Genomic DNA, 10,038 nt, shown 5'->3' on the forward strand with positions numbered 1-10,038 from the left:
TTCACAGTCTCACGTCAGAATTAGATGTTCATTCATGTTTCAAGTTGTTCCAAACGCGTTTGGTTACTTCTCCGTGTCGTTCCAAGGTTAGGTTAAGCTATCAACCCCGAATACGTCGCCAACTGTACTTTCCCTGGCTAGCCTAGCTCACGTGAAAATGGCTAACGTAGGCCTGAGCGGAGAAATAAAAAGAAAGGTGATGAAATAGGCCTACACCATCTTGGAAAAAAGTGCTGAGTCTTTGTGGACAACAACCCAGTAGATGGTTACACAGTCAGCAAATAGTTCAAACAGCAATTTGTTAACGCTAGGCTAATTCAGTTTATTTTCATTCATTCGTTGTGTTAATTCAAGCTTTCGCTCATTTAGAGCAGGGGTCGTCAACCTTTTCTTTCCCAGGGAACCCCTCCCAGGCAAACTGGCGACCCAGGGAGCCCCTCCCAGGCAAACTGGCGACCCAGGGAACCCCTCCCAGGCAAACTGGCGACCCAGGGAACCCCTCCCAGGCAAACTGGCGACCCAGGGAACCCCTCCCAGGCAAACTGGCGACCCAGGGAACCCCTCCCAGGCAAACTGGCGACCCAGGGAACCCCTGCCAGGCAAACTGGCGACCCAGGGAACCCCTCCCAGGCAAACTGGCAACCCAGGGAACCCCTGCCAGGCAAACTGGCGACCCAGGGAACCCCTCCCAGGCAAACTGGCGACCCAGGGAACCCCTGCCAGGCAAACTGGCGACCCAGGGAACCCCTCCCAGGCAAACTGGCGACCCAGGGAACCCCTCCCAGGCAAATGAATAGATTTGGTAGATAGTTTTTAAGTGGATAAGGAAGTGTAAACTAGGAAGTTAACTCCAAACACATTTTCATTAAGAGCAGCTGTTTAGCTGGTAGGTTATAGGTTATCCATGTGTTGGCAAAAATGTATGTCCAAGTCAAGAAAGCTTACAGAACCAGCATACAGCACCACTTACTGCACTGGTAGCCTATGCTGCTCTTTCAAATCCTACATTAAGATAATCCAGTGAGTGTAATTGGCTCCAATGAGGGTAATTTGCTCAATATTTGGAGTTGAGAAATAATGTTGACATAATTAGTAAGAAGATATTCTCCTCTTCTTTTCCACGGTATTATACTATATATTCATAAAAAACATTGAGACAAATCAAGTGTTATATACGGAACAAAAATATGAACACAACATTTAAAGTGTTGGTCCCATGTTTCATGAGCTGAAATAAAATATCCCAGAAATGTTCCATATGCACAAAAATATTATTATTTGTGCACAAATGTCCCTGTTAGTGAGCATTTCTTCTTTGCCAAGATAATCCATCCACCTGACAGTTGTGGCATATCAAGAAGCAGATTAAACAGCATGCTCATTACACAGGTGCACCTTGTGCTGGGGGACAATAAAAGGCCATTCTAAATGTGCAGTTTTGTCACACAACACAATGTCACAGATGTCTCCGTAATTGAATGTTCATTTCTCTTCCATAAGCTGCCTCCAACGTCATTTTAGAGATTTTGTCAGCAAGTCCAACCAGCCTCACAATTGCAGACAATGTGTAACAACGCCAGCCCAGGACCTCCACATCCGGCTTCTTCACCTGCGGGATCGTCTGACAATAGCAACCCGGACAGCTGATGAATCTGTGGGTTTGCACATCCGAATCATTTCTGCACAAACTGTCAGGGAAACTTCTCAGGGAAGCTCATCTGTGTGCTTGTCGTCCTCACCAGGGTCTTGACCTGACTGCATTTTGGCCTCATAACCGACTTCAGTGGGCAAATGCTCACCTTCCATGGCCACTGGCAAGCTGGAGAAGTGTGCTCTCCACAGATGAATCCCGGTTTCAACTGTACCGGGCAAATGGCAGACAGTGTGTATGGCGTCATGTGGGCATGTGGTTTGCTGATGTCAATGTTGTGAACAGAGTGCCCCATCGTGGCGGTGGGGTTATGGTATAGGCAGGCATAAGCTACGGACAATGAACACAATTGCATTTTAGCGATGGCAATTTGAATGCACAAAGATGAGATCCTGAGGCCCATTGTTGTGCCATTCATCCGCTGCCATCACCTCATGTTTCAGCATGATTATGAACGGCCCCATGTCGCAAGGATCTGTACACAATTCATGGAAGCTGACAATTTCCCAGTTCTTCCATGGCCTGCATACTCACCAGACATGTCACTCATTGAGCATGTTTGGGGTGCTCTGGATCTACGTGTACGACAGCGAGTTCCAGTTCCCCCCATATCCAGCAACTTCGCACAGCCATTGAAGAGGAGTGGGACAACATTCCACAGGCCACAATCAACAGCCTGAACAACTTAACGTGAAGGAGATGTGTCGCGCTGCATGAGGCAAATGGTGGTCACACCAGATACTGACTGGGTTTCTGATCCACGCACCTACTTTTTCTTTAAGGTATCTGTGACCAACAGATATATATCTGTATTCCCAATCAAGTGAAATCCATACTTTAGGACCTAATTTATTTATTTCAATTGATTGATATCCTTATATGATCTGTAACTCAGTAAAATCTTTGAAATTGTTGAATGTTGCATTTCTATTTTTGTTCAGTGTACATATTTCTGTGGACCCCTAGCAGTACCACTGTGGTCACCTACGGGACCACGGCTCCATGGTTGAATGGCTATAGCCTAGGTAGCCTAGGCTGTAGCCTACTAAATAAATATATTTTTGCAGCCTATATATATTCAATTCTGGGAATCGTTTATTTAGGTTTCAATTTTACTATTTTGTTAATGTAAACAATATTGAATGTAAAGGTCTTGCTTAGTTATGTTGACTATAGGCTCTTTTTCAGAGCAATTTAAGTTGTCAATGTGCCTCATCTCATTGTTAATAATAAAATATAAATTTCTTAATTCATGCATGGTTTCCTTTTATCCAAATGTTGAATAGACTTGCAGTCAAATTCATTCCTGCAGGCTGGTAATAAAACAGTCATGAAAACAATGAAATAAATGAGTGTTATTTTTGTGAGTCACGAATCGGCTCAACAATTCTATACGGGTTGGTCAGATTGCGGAGAAAAATCTGTCCTGATTTGGGATTTTGTGTGGGGCTCAGAATTGTTGTGGCTGGCATGGGGCGGGAGCGACTCCAAAATACTGACCCGTGCATGACTCTACTTCAAGGGCTTCTGTGGGTGTATGTGTGTGTGTGTGTGTGCCTGCATGCATACATAGGTGTGTAGGTGTGTGTGTGTGTAATTGTCTTAGCTACATGGGGTGAGCTGTGAGTTTGTGAGTGTGTGAATACAAAGTGCTGACTAAGGGGCTGTCCAGAACAGCATCTTATCTGAGGCGTGACGTGTGGAGGCAGGCTGGCTATCAGGGAGAGGAATCTAACAGTTCCACCATTAGAGGGAGAAAACGGTAGACTGCACCAGGCTCCTTCTATTGGAAGAGATACATTTACTGTGTGATAAGCAGAAATCCTCTTCTGGGAGGGAACAGGAGAGGATACGAGGACTGAAGGGGGGAAAGGGCTAGAGAGGACCTGAAGCACTCTGCCACACACACACACGCACACACACACACACATACACACACGCATTTAGAATGCACATCTCGCCGACAAATAAAAGTGGAGAAAAAAAACGATCCTGTACTTTTCCAACGTTGTGTTTCCTTCATGAATCACTCTTCCATGATTCACTGTCTAGCTACAGATAACTGTAATCAGAAGTTCTGAAAACAGACAGGGAAGAAAGTGAAGAGGCCAAATAGTCAGACGTTAAGAAACAAAGCTCAAGCACGGATTGGGTATCGGGTATCAACATAGCCCTGCACTCTCACCCTCTCACCACCCACCCAACTCCCCCTTCCCCCTCTCCCCCTCTCACCACCCACCCAACTCCCCCTTCCCCCTCTCACCCTCTCACCACCACGCAACTCCCCCTTCCCCCTCTCCCCCTCTCACCACCCACCCAACTCCCCCTTCCCCTTCTCACCCTCTCACCACCCACCTAACTCCCCCTTCCCCCTCTCACCCTCTCACCACCCACCCAACTCCCCCTTCCCCCTCTCCCCCTCTCACCACCCATCCACCCACCTAACTCCCCCTTCCCCCTCTCCCCCTCTCACCACCCACCCAACTCCCCCTTCCCCCTCTCCCCCTCTCACCACCCACCCAACTCCCCCTTCCCCCTCTCCCCCTCTCACCACCCACCCACCCAACTCCCCCTTCCCCTTCTCACCCTCTCACCACCCACCTAACTCCCCCTTCCCCCTCTCACCCTCTCACCACCCACCCAACTCCCCCTTCCCCCTCTCACCTTCTCACCACCCACCCAACTCCCCCTTCCCCCTCTCACCCTCTCACCACCCACCCAACTCCCCCTTCCCCCTCTCACCCTCTCACCACCCACCCAACTCCCCCTTCCCCCTCTCACCTTCTCACCACCCACCCAACTCCCCCTTACCCCTCTCACCTTCTCACCACCCACCCAACTCCCCCTTCCCCCTCTCACCTTCTCACCACGCACCTAACTCTCCCTTCCCCTTCTCACCCTCTCACCCCACACCTAACTCCCCCTTCCCCCTCTCACGCTCTCACCACCCACCCAACTCCCCCTTCCCCCTCTCACCCTCTCACCACCCACCTAACTCCCCCTTCCCCCTCTCATCCTCGCACCACCCACCTAACTCCCCCTTCCCCCTCTCACCATCTCTTCTCCTTCCCTCTTGTTCGGGCCTAATCTCCATACAGTCTGCCAGGGCTTGTTCTGATGGACTTTGTTTTAGAATAAATAAACACACAGTTGGTTACTGTACATAATGTCGGTCTACAGAGCAAACAGTCATTTCCCCAAACTGTTCAAATTGTTAACATCCACCTGCAGACCAATTCCCCCTGCGTGGTGACAGTGACATGGTCTGTCTCTGTCCTAACAGATCAACAGGCAGGCGTTTGAAGATGGAGCAGTGGTATGCAAACGGCCTCTGACTGGGAGAGAAATGTCGTTTTCTGTCTTTTTTGTCCTAAGTCGGTCGAGAAAAATCTCTTCTCATTGAAGTGGATCGACAGAGCACCCTTAAATGACATCGACTTCAACTCAATAGAACAAGACAGGCATCAACGATCCATTCTGACGGATAGCCCAGATTTACACACAGTCATTACCTACCACCTTGGTCAGCCTATAGCCTGACAATTTAGACGGCTGAAAGAGACTCACTTCAAGGGTTGAGCGGTAGTCACACTTAACAGTCGGTTAACCAGAAATGGCAGATAGAAATCTATATCACCACTGTAGCCTGCTTGTATGGAAGTGTATCAAGAGGTCTGCCTAGAGGTCTGGACCTTTATGGCATAGGAGTTATAGGGTTAATGCCCTGTGATTAAAGGCTCACTGGTTCAAGCCTTGCTTAGGCTATTTGCTTTGAAACCACACTAGAGCCGTACGGTACAATTGTTCTGTACTGTAAGTAGCCTACAACAGTGTCCTTGCTTTGTGATCATCCTCAAGCACCCTGCTGCGAACAGCTGAGCAGACGGAATGACTACCTCGTCTTTCTACGTGTTTCAGTGTAAAAACAGTACCAGTCAAAAGTTTAGACACACCTACTCATCATTGTCGAATAATAGTGAAAACATCACAACTAGGAAATAACACATATGGGAATCATGTAGTAACCAAAAAAAGTGTTGAAAGTAGCCACCCTTTGCCTTGATGAAAGCTTTGCGCACTCTTGGCATTCTCTCAACCATCGTCACGAGGTAGTCACCTGGAATGCATTTAAATGAACAGGTGTGCCTTGTTCAAAGTTAATTTGTGGAATTTCTTTCCATCTTAATGCATTTGAGCCAATCAGTTGTGTTGTGACAAGGTAGGGGTGATAAACAGAAGATAGCCCTATTTGGTAAAAGACCAAGTCCATATTATGGCAAGAACAGCTGAAATAAGCAAAGAGAAATGACAGTCCATCATTACTTTAAGACATGAAGGTCAGTCAAGTGCAGTCTGACCTGGACTCCAGACAGGAGCACAGATTTCCACTGGTCTTTTTTGATATTTTGATTTGTTTAACACTTTTCTGTTTACTACATGATTCCATATGTGTTATTTCACAGTTTTGATGTCTTCACTATTATTCTACAATGTAGAAAATAGTAAAAATAAAGACAACCTGTGAATGAGTATGTGTCCACATTTTTGTTAGGTACTGTATGTAGGACGCAAACACACACGTGCACACACACACGTGCACCTGCATGTGACAAACACACACACACACACACACACACACACACACACACACACACACACACACACACACACACACACACACACACACACACACACACACACACACACACACACACACACACACACACACACACACACACGGTAACCGAGTCGGCGGGTGTCATCGCTTCACACCTCTCCAGACGGATTCTCAACAGGTGCGGCCGCCATGCACTGTGGGTAATTGACGTCGAGTGCAGCCGGGCTGTAAGTGGTGCGGCGCCAAATCAACTCACGACAAAAATCAAACAAACAATGGAAAGTACTTTCTGATTACCCTCGAGTTTTTCTGCATCTCAAACGACACCCTGTCACCTAGTATAATGCAGTACTTCAGTCTTTCATCGCAGCTCTACATGGGAATAGGGAATCATTTCAGACACAATTGTTAGGATTTTTAAAGTACTCTATACTGTAATATTAGTGAATCAGTCTTTACCCCATAGGCTCTCTCTCTCTCTCTCACTCCCCCTCTCTCCCCCTATCTCTCCCCCTCTCTCCTTCTCCCCTCCCTGTTCCACTGTCTTCACTAATTTGGTAATTAGAATTCAGATTTCCACGTCGCAGGGTGTGCCCATGAAACAGCTGCTTGGGAGTAGAATTACCTTGCTGTCAATAGGGAGCCCTGAGGAGAGGAGAGCACACACCGACTGCAGCTAGTCTATAAATATACAGTACAGCTCTCCAAGGCTACGACAACTTTTGGGGAAAACACTTCTTTGCCTGAATCTGAGATTGACTGCATTCAGAAAAAACAGTATGAGCCACAGTAGAGTTATCTCGGGCAAGGATTAAGCCTAGTTGTGTAGGCTTTTTATTACAGGCCTTCTTGTAACAAACAGGAACATGTTTAATCTGTGTGTGGTTAACATTCTAAATGTTAGTAATTTAGCAGACACTTTTGTCCACAATGACTTACAGGAGCAATTAGGGTTTGCACAATGGCACATCAACAGATTTTTCACCTACAGTATTCACTTCAGGGATTTGAATCAGCAACCTTTCATTTACTGGCCCAATGCTCTTAACCACTAGGCTACCTGCCACCCTCAGGTAGCAAACCAGCCCTTTAAACTAACATAGAGCTAGGATTCTAGAACACACCCTGACCTGCTCCTGTCTTATTTCATTGTAGACCCAGTCTACTGTGAAAGGACGTACAATTGGCTCCCAAAACTGATACACTTCCTGAAGAATCTGGAGATCGATGACATCACCATTAAATCGTGCCTCATCATATTTTGGTTCCTCTCCAAACTTGGTCCACTCTGCTACTGTGTGTGTGTGTGTGTGTGTGTGTGTGTGTGTGTGTGTGTGTGTGTGTGTGTGTGTGTGTGTGTGTGTGTGTGTGTGTGTGTGTGTGTGTGTGTGTGTGTGTGTGTGTGTGTGTGTGTGTGTGTCAAATCAAATCAAATGTCATTTTATTTGTCACATGCTTCGTAAACAACAGGTGTAGACTAACAGTGAAATGCTTACTAGCGGGCCCTTCCCAACAATGTGGAGAGAAAGAAATTAGAAGTAATAAAAAAAAGACAAATAATAACACGAGGAATAAATACACAATGAGTAACGATAACTTGACTATATACACGGGGTACCAGTACCGAGTCGAGGTAATTGAGGTAGATATGTACATATGGGTAGGGATAAAGTGAGTCGGCAACAGGATAGTAATACACAGTAACAGCAGCATATGTGATGAGTCAAAAAAGGGTCAATGAAGACAGTTAAATAGTTAGCCAATAGCTACCCAGACTAACTATTAAACAGTTTTATGGATTGGGGGTAGAAGCTGTTCAGGGTCCTGTTGTTTCCAGACTTGGTGCATCGGTACTGCGTGCCATGTGGTAGCAGAGAGAACAGTCCATAACTTGGGTGGCTGGAGTCTTTTACCATTTTTAGGGCCTTCCTCTTCTAAGACATGTACGTGTGTGTGTGTGTGTGTGTGTGTGTGTGTGTGTGTGTGTGTGTGTGTGTGTGTGTGTGTGTGTGTGTGTGTGTGTGTGTGTGTGTGTGTGTGTGTCCTCTCCCTGCTCTCTCCTCTCTGCTGCAGGCGTCTGGGTCTCAATGGGCCCATCTGGTCTCCATAGTGTAGAATCTGGGGCACAGCTAGACAGGGGCCCCTAGTCACCCTCCTACAGCACACACACATACACACACTTACAGGGCCATCGGAAAGTATTCATACCACTTCACTTTTGCCACATTTTGTTACGTTACAACCCTATTCTAAAATTGTTTAAAAACTCTTGAGGATTAGCTCCTTTTTTTCAATTTTCGCCTAAAATGACATACCCAAATCTAACTGCCTGTAGCTCAGGCCCTGAAGCAAGGATATGCATATTCTTGGTACCATTTGAAAGGAAACACTGTGAAGTTCATGGAAATGTGAAAGGAATGTAGGAGAATATAACACAATATATCTGGTAAAAGATAATACAAAGAAGAATAACAACCGTTCTTTTGTATTTTCTTTGTACCATCATCTTTGAAATGCAAGTGAAAGGCCATAATGTATTATTCCAGCCCAGGTGCAATTTAGATTTTGGCCACTAGATGGCAGCAGTATATATGCAAAGTTTTAGACTGATCCAACGAACCATTGCATTTTTGTTCAAAATGTTGTATCAAGACTGCCCAAATGTGCCTAATTGGTTTGGTAACTTTTTATGTTCAAAATTGTGCACTCTCCTCAAACAATAGCATGGTATTATTTCACTGTAATAGCTACTGTAAATTGGACAGTGCAGTTAGATTAACAAGAATGTAAGCTTTCTGCCAATATCAGATATGTCTATGTCCTGGGAAATGTTCTTGTTACCTACAACTTCATGCTAATTGCATTAGCCTACGTTAGCTCAACCGTCCCGTGGATGGGACACCAATCCCGAAGAAGAATTATCCCCTCATCAATCTAAACACAATAACCCATAATAATAAAGCAAAAATTAAATTTAGAACTGTATGCACATTTATTACAAATAAAAACCTTAAATATCACATTTACTTACGTTTTCAGACCCTTTACTCAGTTGTTTTTGAAGCACCTTTGGCAGTGATTACAGCCTCAAGTCATCTTGGGTATGATGCTACAAGCTTGGCACACCTGTATTTGGGGAGTTTCTCCCGTTCTTCTCTCAAGCTCTGTCAGGTTGGAAGGGAAGCGCTGCTGCACAGCTATTTTCAGGTCTCTTCAGAGATGTTTGATCGGTTTCAAGTCCGGGCTCTGGATGGGCGACTCAAGGACATTCAGAGACTTGTCCCGATGCCACTCCTGTGTTGTCTTGGCTGTGTGCATAGGGTTGTTGTCCTGTTGGAAAGTTAACCTTTGCCCCAGTCTGAGGTCCTGAGAGCTCTGTAGCAGATTTTCATCAAGGATCACTTTGCTCAGTTCATCTTTTCCTAGATCCTGACTAGTCTCCAAGTTCCTGCCGCTGAAAAACATCCCCACAGCATAATGCTGCCACCACCATGCTTCACCGTAGGGATGGTACCAGGTTTCCTCCAGATGTGAGGCTCTGCATTCAAGCCAAAGAGTTCAATCTTGGTTTTATCAGACTAGAGAATCTTGTTTCTTTAGGTGCCTTTTGGCAAATTCCAAGCAGGCTGTATTGTGCTTTTTACTGAGGAGTGGCTTCTGTCTGGCCACTCTACCATAAAGGCCTGATTGGTGGAGTGCTGCATAGATAGTTGTTCTTCAGGAAGTTTCTCCCATCTCCACAGAGGAACTCTAGATCTCTGCCAGAGTG

This window comes from Oncorhynchus kisutch, linkage group LG14 (genome assembly GCF_002021735.2).
Source record: "Oncorhynchus kisutch isolate 150728-3 linkage group LG14, Okis_V2, whole genome shotgun sequence".
Classification (NCBI taxonomy): domain Eukaryota; kingdom Metazoa; phylum Chordata; class Actinopteri; order Salmoniformes; family Salmonidae; genus Oncorhynchus; species Oncorhynchus kisutch.